The sequence below is a fragment of the Henckelia pumila genome, chromosome 4 (genome assembly GCF_033568475.1).
Source record: "Henckelia pumila isolate YLH828 chromosome 4, ASM3356847v2, whole genome shotgun sequence".
NCBI classification, from domain to species: domain Eukaryota; kingdom Viridiplantae; phylum Streptophyta; class Magnoliopsida; order Lamiales; family Gesneriaceae; genus Henckelia; species Henckelia pumila.
This window is the reverse complement of record NC_133123.1, coordinates 66590540-66601521: the sequence shown is the minus strand read 5'-3', so window position 1 is coordinate 66601521 and position 10982 is coordinate 66590540.

The window sequence follows — 10982 nt, the reverse complement described above, 5'->3', positions numbered from 1 at the left end:
TATATCCCAAGAGTCATCCCTAAGGAAATGAGCAATGGGAAGGGACCGGACCCCCTGGACTATAGAGCGGTCAGACAAAGGAAAGTGACCAAGCCAGATATCATCCCAGAAGGATATCAAGCCTTGGCTTATGCGCCAGCGAATCTCTGGTTCTGCCCTAGGGCGAGCACGCAAGAGTCGACGCCAAGTAGGAGAGATGAAGCCCCCTTCTTGGACCTGAGACGGGTGAGATGAGAACAATATTTGCTTTTTAAAAAATGGGCCCAAATATTGTATCCTTGTCGGAAACGGAACCAGATATTGATAGAGAAAGAGTCTAAAAGATATTTCAGGCGGCGGAAGACAAGGCCACCTTCAAGAGTACGTAGAAAATTTTTGGACCATTTGGCTCAGTGCCAACGTTTGAGACCTGAACCCGAGCCCCAGAGAAAGCTGTTAAAAGTGAGTTCCAGAGATTCAAGTACCGCTAGAGGGGGCTGAATGACCTGGAAGGGATAAACAGGAAGGGAGAGAAGAACGCTATGGATCAAGGTGATACGACTGCCAGGGGAGAGAGTACGAGATTCCCAGTCCTCCAGTCGATTTCTAACGGACGATATCAAAGGGTCAAAGAGACTCCTTTTGCGATGTCCCCTGAAAAGAGGAGCTCCCAGGTAGCGGATAGGAAGATCAGCAGAGACGAACCTCGTATCCCCCAGGATTCAGGCTCGTTGATTTGGGAGGACAGAGGGAAAGAAAACGATGGAGCTCTTAGAGCAATTAATGAGCTGACCGAAGCATTTCTCATAGTGCCTAAGAAGATCCATGAGCCTCCTAATGTTTGGATTACTCCCATTAGTGAATATGATGATATCATCAGCATATGCTAAATGAGAGATCAGGACTGTGTTGGAAAACTGGCGTTCAGATCAATCACGATTGATACCCGGTGCAGCGGAAGTTTAAAAATTTTATTATGGAACAATTCCATAGTGTGGGTATCAACCGTTTAACGATTAAATTATAAGTGTGTGTAAAATTAAATAACAATTATTAAATTTTACCTTCAATCTCGAAGCGAGATTATTGGACTCCAACAGATTTCTCTGCTCTTGTTGTCTCTCCCAGGAACTGATGAACTCCTTCAATCAGGTCCACGAATGGAGGTTTAATCCCTCTGATAGATTGCACTAGAAAATCTATCAGAAGTTTTCTGCGAAGAGAATAAACGAATTTGATTCGCTATTCCAGATTGCAATTCAAAATCACAGACCGGAATTTCTCAGACAGAGAGAGGGAGGGTGTTCGGCCGAAATATTTGAGAGAGAGGCTAGGGTTTCGAAATTTTTCTCTCAAAATTATGACCTGTTGTGTGTAATTTCTGTATTGCAATAACTTATTTATAATGCAGGCCACTAACACCTTAGGGCCCATTAGTCATAAGTTGAGGCCCGACAAGCAAAGCCCGCATGTTCAGAAATTAATATAAAATTCATCGTGACTCCGATTGATAAACCGATTTTACCAATGTGCACAGAAACCATTTCTGCACATTTTAAAGTCAAGATAAATTTTCCTGAATCCGAATTCAGTGGTTTCCAAAAATGTACATCCCTATGTCATTTTAGAAAATCCTACTCCCTTACTCTTATTTAAGAAGTCCAACTTCTTTATTCATTAAATTTAACTCTTTAAATTTAACTATCTCAACGGGGATTAAAACTCCATTACACTGTGTGACCCTCAATGGTTCAGGGATACAGCTAGCCGTGGGCTCACAACTCCTTGTGACTCGGAACAACGATTTCCGACTTGCCCAACGAATCATGGTAAAGCGCCTAGCAACATCGCCCCATGATTCCCTAGGTATCACTGATAGTGCCTACAAGAACCAGTAGATTTTGGTTAGCGTACAGTACGGTCCCTTCATCCATATATCCCGATCGAATCAACAACCATTGGTATATCGAGAGTCGCTCAAGATTCGATAACTATGCAATACATCTTGAAGATCAAATTAGTGACATCGCATGTGCTACTAAGAAACCATTTCTTAAATCACATCAAGTACTCTGGCCAGAGATTCGTCACACTAATATCTCCTCAGATCGCATAGGATATCCACACTCGCAAGTATGTGGTGAATCCTTGACAACAATGCATCGACTCCTATATGTGTTGTAACTGTACCCAATCCCGACACCTGATGACCCCCATAGAGTCGGTAAACGAGTCAAAGCACAGTACTAGCATATAGAGTCTCCATGATGTTTCAAGTAGTAAGGACTAATGGTGTACAACCAAAACCGCGGACTTTATCCACTCGATAAGTGATAACCACTTGGAAAGTCCGGATAGGGTTGTTCGATTATTCATCCTATGAATATCCATTTGCATGCTTCGAACATCTCCATGTTCCCTACCAATGAAACGTGGTACTCCGCATCGCAAATGCTAGTCTCAAACTCGAGCGATCCTTATCCTTATTATCGGACGGCTCAATCGACTAGGAACAGTTTAGAATATACAGTGACTATAAGATGTATTTCATGATAGACATCCCCATGTTCTACCACATCTTACATACACTATATTATATTCAAGGTCTTTATCAAAACAACAATAGTATATCATAATATAACAATATGAAGAAAGATAAAGTCATTGCCATTAATAAAAGTGTAAATTACATTAAACAAAAGATCGTTTGTACAAAGAATCATCAAAGCCCATAGCCACAAGTTGGCTCACTGGGCACCCACTCTTTCAGACTGAACAACCCGAGCGAAACTGGAGGGAAGGGAAATGCTGGAAGGAATGAGAGAGGGAGCGAGAAAGGTATTCAGCACCCAAAATAAAGACTAGAGGAGATAAATGATCACCCTGGCGAAGGCCACGAGTAGAAGAAAAAAACCCCGAGTTGGACCCATTGATGTTGATCGATAATTTTCAATTAGATATGCAATATCGAACCATCTTGATCAAGTATGTAGAAAAGACAAAGTGACGGAGGATTTCAAGAAAAACCCCACCCCCCCCCCCCCACCCCACCCCACTGAACTTGATCATAAGCCTTGGCCATGTCAGCTTTAGGATGACATTGTGTCCTCGAGAAGGGAGAGCCAAACTGTGGGTGAGTTCTTGGGACAAGAGGATATTATCAAAAATAATACGGCCCGAAACAAAGCCGCTCTGTTTAGTAGAGATGAGGCGGTCCGCGATACTTCGTAGGCGGCTGAACAAGAGTTTGGAAATGATTTTGTTGGAGACGTTGCAAAGGCTGATGGGACAGAAATCCTTCCACGCCTGAGCACCACCAAGTTTTGGAAGGAGAACGATAGTGGTGGCCGAAAAACTGTGGGGATGGAGAGTGCCTTGGAAGAAATCGGTCACTGCTTCAAAGACATCCTGCTTAACGAAATCCCAACAGTGCTAGTAGAAGCAAGAAGAAAAGCCATCAGGACCATCAACACTATCCATCGGGATGGAAAAAACAATGGATCGAACCTCCTTAATGGATGGAAGGGCAGAGATATCCCTATTGTCCTCCTCCAAGACAACATCGGTGAAATGCGCGAAGTCTGGCTGGGAAAAAACAAAAGGATCTCTGGTGAGGAGGTTTTCAAAGAAAGAACACCCAGAGCGGCGGATGTCTTCAGGGTTAGACAGACAAACACCATCCTCCCAGATGCGAAAGATCTTGTTAGTCACCCTTCTTTTTGACCGCATTATGAAAGATTTTGGTATTTCTTTCCCCATCAACAAGCCAGGAACATGTTGTTTTCTGCTTCCAGTAATCCAACTCCATTTCAGAGATTTGGGCAAGGGAGGTGTTACAAGCGGATAGGTGAGCCCAGGAGGATTCCAAAGGATTGGCCAGAACGACGGTTTTTGCATCATGAACAGCCTTTTTCCGCCTCAGCAAGTTTATCAAAAAGATTACTAAACATATCCTTGTTCCACCACTTCAGGTGAATTTTGAGACGTTTGAGCTTAGCAAACAGTTTGTGCATGCCTCTCAAGGCGCACGGAAGGTTACAGTTAAGGCAGACTGTCTTGAGAAAACCAGGGTGACAAATCCACATATGCTGGAATCTAAAAGAGCACGGACCGCGAATCCCAGTAGGGGCGGAAACCAAGATAGGGCAGTAATCAAAGATGGAACGACATAAGTGCTCTACCTTAATCAAAGAGAAGTGGGTGGACCAACTGGGAGAGACCAACACTCTATCCAGACGCTTTCAGATAGTCTTATTGGTCCAAGTAAATTGAGAACCAACAAATCCTGGGTCAATAAGAGAAGAGTCAACAATAAAATTGTTGAAATCTTCAAAGGGTCCCAGAAGACCACCAGATGTCCCAAGGCATTCATTGGAGGAACGAACGACATTGAAGTCACCACCCACCAGCCATTGGGCGGCTTGGGTTTGAACTTGGAGAAGAGATGCCCACAATTCCTTACGTTCCGAGCTGTAGCACGAAGCGTAAACAAACGAGCAGAAAACTTCAGTAGGAAGGAAAAGAGCGGTGAACTTGAGGTGAAGGAATTGAGGGTGATCAAGGATAATCTCAAAACTCAACTCGTCTGACAAAAAAACCCAGATCTTACCAGTGCAGTTTGATAACACTCGTCCGAAATTAAATTTCCGTGTCATGTATTGTACGTCTAGCTCGATCATAGGTTCAAGAATGAAAACGATTTGGGCCTTATGGACCTTCAGCAAGGCTTCAAGGCGCCTCTAGGATTCTCAATTACCCAGACCCCGAATATTCCAAATGATACAATTCATGACAACCAAGTTGACGGATCAACAAACTTGTGACGAGAGGATCTACGCAAAAGGGCCTGTCGAGAAGAGTGACCATCCTTGCGTGTGAGGGTGGATTCAATCATTGTAGAGTCCTCAGTTTTAGAGCCAAAATCACGCTCATCACATGAGGTGGAGTTGCGACAGTCCATGAAAGGATCTGGGATGGATGGATCAACCATCGTAGTGACATGCTCAAACACCGGTTGTCCCGAAATCTCAAAGAGATGTCCAAGACTGGTGGCAATATCCTGATCCGGAGTAGAAGGATTTAATGTAAGAGAAGAAGCCAATTTAATTGTGTGGCAGGGCTTCAAGGGTGAGGGCACTGAAGAAGAAGGTCGAGAACTTTGACAACGGGAAGAGGATCGAATCACGGCACGAGAGTGATCTTGAGCTATCGCAAGCTTGCGACCCTTGGGCACACGTTCCCTTCCCTCATCAGAGGAGATGGAGTGAGGAATCAGAGTATCACCCTGGGTTGAGATAGCAGGAGACTCAGAGTCAGTTAGTTTTGAAAGATGGTCAAACTGATTAGAAGCAACATGAGTTTTGACTGGGGCTTTACACTTAGCATGCCGATGCCGCTTCTTCTTTGTAGTCCATCCCGAGCCCTCAGAATTCGAACTAGAAAAAGAGGGATCCGAAGGAGGTACCTGAGCAGAGGAAGGTGCGGCCGCCCCTTGGTGCCGATTTTTGGCAGGCCTGGGATTCTTCCCATGGCGGTAGCAGATATCAGAAGAATGCCCAAGGACTTTGCAGTCCGAGAAAAAGAAAGGAATTTTTTCATAAACCACTTCAATAGAGTGACGATGATCACCCCAACCAACCCAGAGATGAGAAGGACGCTCCATAGTAACATCAAGTTCAACACAAAGACGGGAAAAGGAGCCACAGAATCCCTCTGTTGTGACAGCATCAATCTTAACAGGAGTGCCCAAGTAGCGAGCAATAGCATAAAGGGAATTCTTATTATATAGATGGAGAGGGAGATCTGGGAGACGAACCCAGACAGGAGCAATAGGAGATTCAGCTTCAAATTTGAACTCTGGTGTCCACTTGGAGAAGCGAATGGCAACAGTGCCAATAGTGAGGATACCATTGTTCCAAAATTAAGTGTAGTCATCCTCCACAGTAAGAGTAAGGACCATATAACCACGGGGGAGGAATTTGATATTAAAAGGAGCAACAAAACCCCAATGACTCAAGATGCATTTCTACATCGAGAGTCCATGTCATATAATTTTTCCCAATAATATCGAGCACAACGAATTCAAGCTTTGTCAAATTTGACATGGTGGTACTAGAAAAATAACAATGCATTTTATTAGTTAATTTTCATTAATATGACAATACAAAATAATAAAAAAACGATGAGTACAAGTGTGTATAAAAACATAAAAAGCATGTGGGGTGGATAGTCACCGATATATAAAAGACTCATGAGTATGATAATCATAAAAGTTATAAAAAAAATAGCCTAAAAATGTCATCTTCATTTACTTCAAAAAATCGAGGAGAAATAATTGAGAGAAAAAGTGAGTTTGGTGTGAATGAAAATGTGTTTGAGCGATCATAATTATAGGGCAAAAACTAGCCGTTTAATGACCGTTTGTAACAGCTGGGAGTGAAAAAAATGATTTTGTGTTGAATAAAAATTTATGATAATAATGCGATGCATATAATGATAATCATAATTAAATAATTATGTATATCATATCATATTATTATAAGATCGATGTCATAGACATCCTTTTATATAATAACATGAAAGTATACAAATATAGTTAGTATAGAGTCAGTTATAATATATCATATCATATTATTATAAGATCGGTATCATAGACATCCTTTTATATAATAACATGAAATTATACGAATATGGTTAGTATATAAATACGCAATAATATTTATCATATCACATTATTATAAGGTTGGTGCCATAGACATCCTTTTATATAATAACATGAAATTATATAATAATATAGTTAGTATATATATATAATAATATATATCATATCATATTATTTTAAGGTCGGTGCCATAGACATCCTTTTATATAATAACATAAAATTATATATTAATATAGTTAGTATATATACATAATAAATATATATCATATCACGTTAATATAAGGTCGGTGTCATAGACATCATTTTATATAATAATATAAAATTATATATTAATATATATATATATATATATATATACATAGTAAAATATATAAACAGTAAAATAAATATTCTTACTTGTTGAATATTTTTGTCTTCTCCTTGTGTTTTGGAGCGTCGAAAATTATAGAAAACCTTCGAGCGATCATGCTGATAACGTTTTGTGAAAAAATAAAAATTTATGGTAAAAAGTAAAAACTCCAAAACTCAAAATATATCAAACTCTACACTTCACAAAAATTTTTTCTCTCAATTCAATTGTGATTTTCTACACAAATGGAGAGATCTATTTTTATATCTCATTTGGAGATTAGTCCAAATATTAAAAAATCATCATCTACATCATCACACACTAATTTTTCAAATTTTACAACTCAATTTTTAACATTCAACATTATATAATAATAATATATTTTCAACAATTTTTATAATATTAAAAATTGTATAAATTTAAAAGATATTTAATTATTTAAAAAATAATTATTTATCTTATGTTCTTAAAAATAGGATCAAGAGACGTCTCTTTGGTAATAGGATTAAAAGATTTAAAACAAAAAAAATTTTGTTAAAATGTTTTATTTGATTCCAAATCTACCGATTATCAATTTCACTCGTGTTGAGGCTCATTCGCGTCAAATGGGTTGGCTTGCTAATGATTGGGATGCATTATATTGCAAAAACATTGTTTTTTTCCAAAAACCTCCTGTTGTGACGGGGGCTTAGGCGGACCCCTACCTGTTTATTAGAAAAAAGAAAAGCTGGAGAGGGGGACTAGACCAAAACCTCTCGAGAAATTACAATAATAAAAAATCAAAATAAAAACAAAGCTCCGAACCACAAAGAAATTACATAATTTTCGTGGTAACTCTAATATAAGGCAAGCCAGATTTGTCTAGCCTGCAGATTCCTTTAATCCTGCCTTGAAGCTGGTGATGCAAAATAATCCCATTGTTTGAAAGACCCATGTTAGCCAACTCATATGCCGCTGCATTCGCTTCTCTGAAAATATGAGTCTTAAGCACATCAAAATGAAAAATGATATCCTGAATTTGTACCAACGTAGCACGTACTTTGAAAGCCCAATAAAAAAATTAAAAATCTTCATCCAACTATCAGATGATTTTTTTATAATTATCTTCATCATCATTTTTTTGGATTTATTTGCAGAATACGACGGCTCACGTTGCCTGTTTATTCTTATATAGTTTATTGAGTATAATTTATTGACACCCAATATTTCATCTGAAAAAATTAATTAGGATATATATATATATATATGTCAAGGATAACTGATAATGATGATGCTGAGAAATGTGATCCACGGCCCTAGTCCAACCTAGAGAGAACCTGTAAACGACAACAAGAGTGTTAGGAGAGGCCGAAATATATTTCCGACGTATCCCCTACGACATTCAATTCAGATGCGAAAATAACAGAGTATAGTGAGTGATGTGTGTGCACTAAATGATGTGGAATCCTAATAATGAAATTAAACCTGATATTTATAGGGGAGACAATTCGATTTGTTTTCGCTCTTCCTTAATTAGAACCCTTGATTATAGAGAGCCTAGTCCTGTGAATCTCGGAAGGGATCTCGTTCAAATCTTACTCAGGATGGAAATTCGAATCTCTAGAATGGTTTTGATCCTCATTTGCCTGAGCCTAAATTATGACAGAGCTTTACCAGTCCCCGAGCCAAGAGGGCCGAACTCCCATTCGGTCGACCAAAGATTGGTGATAAGGAGGTTGTGCAGACCCACCTTCAAAGTCGGCCTGAGGACCTAGCCGACCTCCCACTCGACCGACCTTAAACTCTTAGCTAGGGGGCAACACTGACCTGGACTCGGAGCCGACCTGAGACTTTTAGCTAAGGGGAAATGCTGACCTGACCTCGAAGCCGACTGGAGAATTTTAGCTACGGGACAATGCTGACTTGGCCTTGGAGCAGTCCTGAGAATGTGGCCGACCTTCCCCTAAGCAAACCTGGATTAATGGTTAAGGATCTCTGTCGACCTGCCATGGCGGTTGGCCTGAGCTTTGGATTTAGGGTCATCGATGGGACATCGTAGGGGATGAGCTGATCTCATCCCTATAAGTATAAAAATTAATTCACTTTGATACCCCATGAAATTATTTTAACCCGAACCCGTTAATTATGGATTTATAAAGATTGGCCCAATTATGGGATTATTATTTATAAAGGATAAGCCCAAATTCTTACAGGGTAGGGCATGTACAGGCCTGGGCTGAAGTTAACAGGGTAACCCGAGTTGTTGTCTAATGGACCGACCCGAGCTAGGGTCTAATGGACTGACCCGAGCTGGGGTATATTAGGCCGATTCGAGCTAGGGTCTAATGGGCTTGGTATGTTTCCTAATTTATATAGGACTCGGTTATGTTGGAGATAAGCTTGACCATTGCACATATATGAATGAGATATGGATAAACTCAAGAACGGACCAATGAATGAAGAGTCCTACTTCAAGAGATGTTATAATTCGACTAGGTAACTTACTCTATTTTTTCCCTATAAATACAGGTACTATTATGGTTTTATTATTCATTATTCACTACTCATTATTCATTACGCATTCACTTGCACTTACGCACCCATACTCTCTCGTTTTTGCATTAATCATACCCTCTGCCTTCAAGACACTGACTTAGGCATTGGAGGGGTCACGCCGAAAACACTTTCGGCGCCCCTTGACCTAGCTGTTGCTTGTGCAGAACTAGGTGATACCCGACCCGACCTGCTTTCTAAAGGATTTGGAGGATCCATTCTACCAGACCGAACCCGAGGTAAAATTCCGACATAATCAATTGGCGCCGTCTGTGGGAATTTGAAGAAAAAGAGTTTCGATGGCTAATCAGAATGGAGATCACCCAAATTTAGAGGTACTAATAGCTCAGGCTGTTCAGAGGGCTTTTGCAGAAAGAGCGGGGGCCAATCCTCCGCACATTGATCATAATGCCCACCTCGATGAAATCAGAAAGTTTAAGGAGGAGATGGAGCAGTTAAGAAAAAAGTAGGCCGGGTACCTAGCTACCACAACAAGAAACACTCCTTTTACTCAGGAGATATTGGACGCCGACCTCCCCAAGCAGTTCAAATTGCCTCATGTTGGGGAGTATGATGGCAAAGGGGATCCTGAAGACCATTTGGCACGCTTTGAGAATGCAGCTCTGTTGCATAAATATTCTGATCAGATCAAGTGTAGGGCTTTCCTTACTACTCTCATAGGACCGGCCCAGCAATGGTTTAATATGCTATGCCCAGGGGAGATCAAGGAATTCAAGGATTTTAGCAAATCCTTTTTGCATCACTTTGCTAGCAGCAAAAAGCATCCTACCACTACTTTCAGCCTTTTTGCAATCAAGCAACGAGAACATGAAAATCTGAGAGCCTATATCCGCAGGTTCAGCGCCTTGGCCCTCGAGGTACCAACGGCTACGACAGACCTACTGATCAGTGCCTTCATGCAAGGGCTGGATACAAAGGATTTTCTTAAATATTTAATAAAAAGGGCGCCAGAAACATACGAGGAATTACTCGCCCGGGCTGAAAAATATGTCAACATGGAAGAAATACAGGTTTCGCGGGTAGCTATGAAGAGGGAACGACCAAAAAGTCCAAAGAACAATAAGGTTCCAAGTAGTAATTCAGGGATGGGACAACCATTCCGACCCACATTATTGGGAGAATTCACCGCTTTCACTCCTTTATGCATGAACAAAGTCCGAGCTCTACAAATTTGTGACGATCGGAGACTCACACAGAGGCCTCCCTGGGCTGAGAAGGGACCTCGAAACAGGGAATCAGATAAATATTGTAACTTTCACAATGAATATGGGCATACTACGGAGGATTATCGTCAATTAGATCAAGAAATCGAAAGGATAATACAGCAACATTCTGAGTTGAAAAATATATTGACCCGTCAAGAGGGGTATCGCTCGAACAGGTGATAGGGAGGAAGGTCAAGACAAAGAGCCAACACTGGTCCTCCACATGAAAATTTTA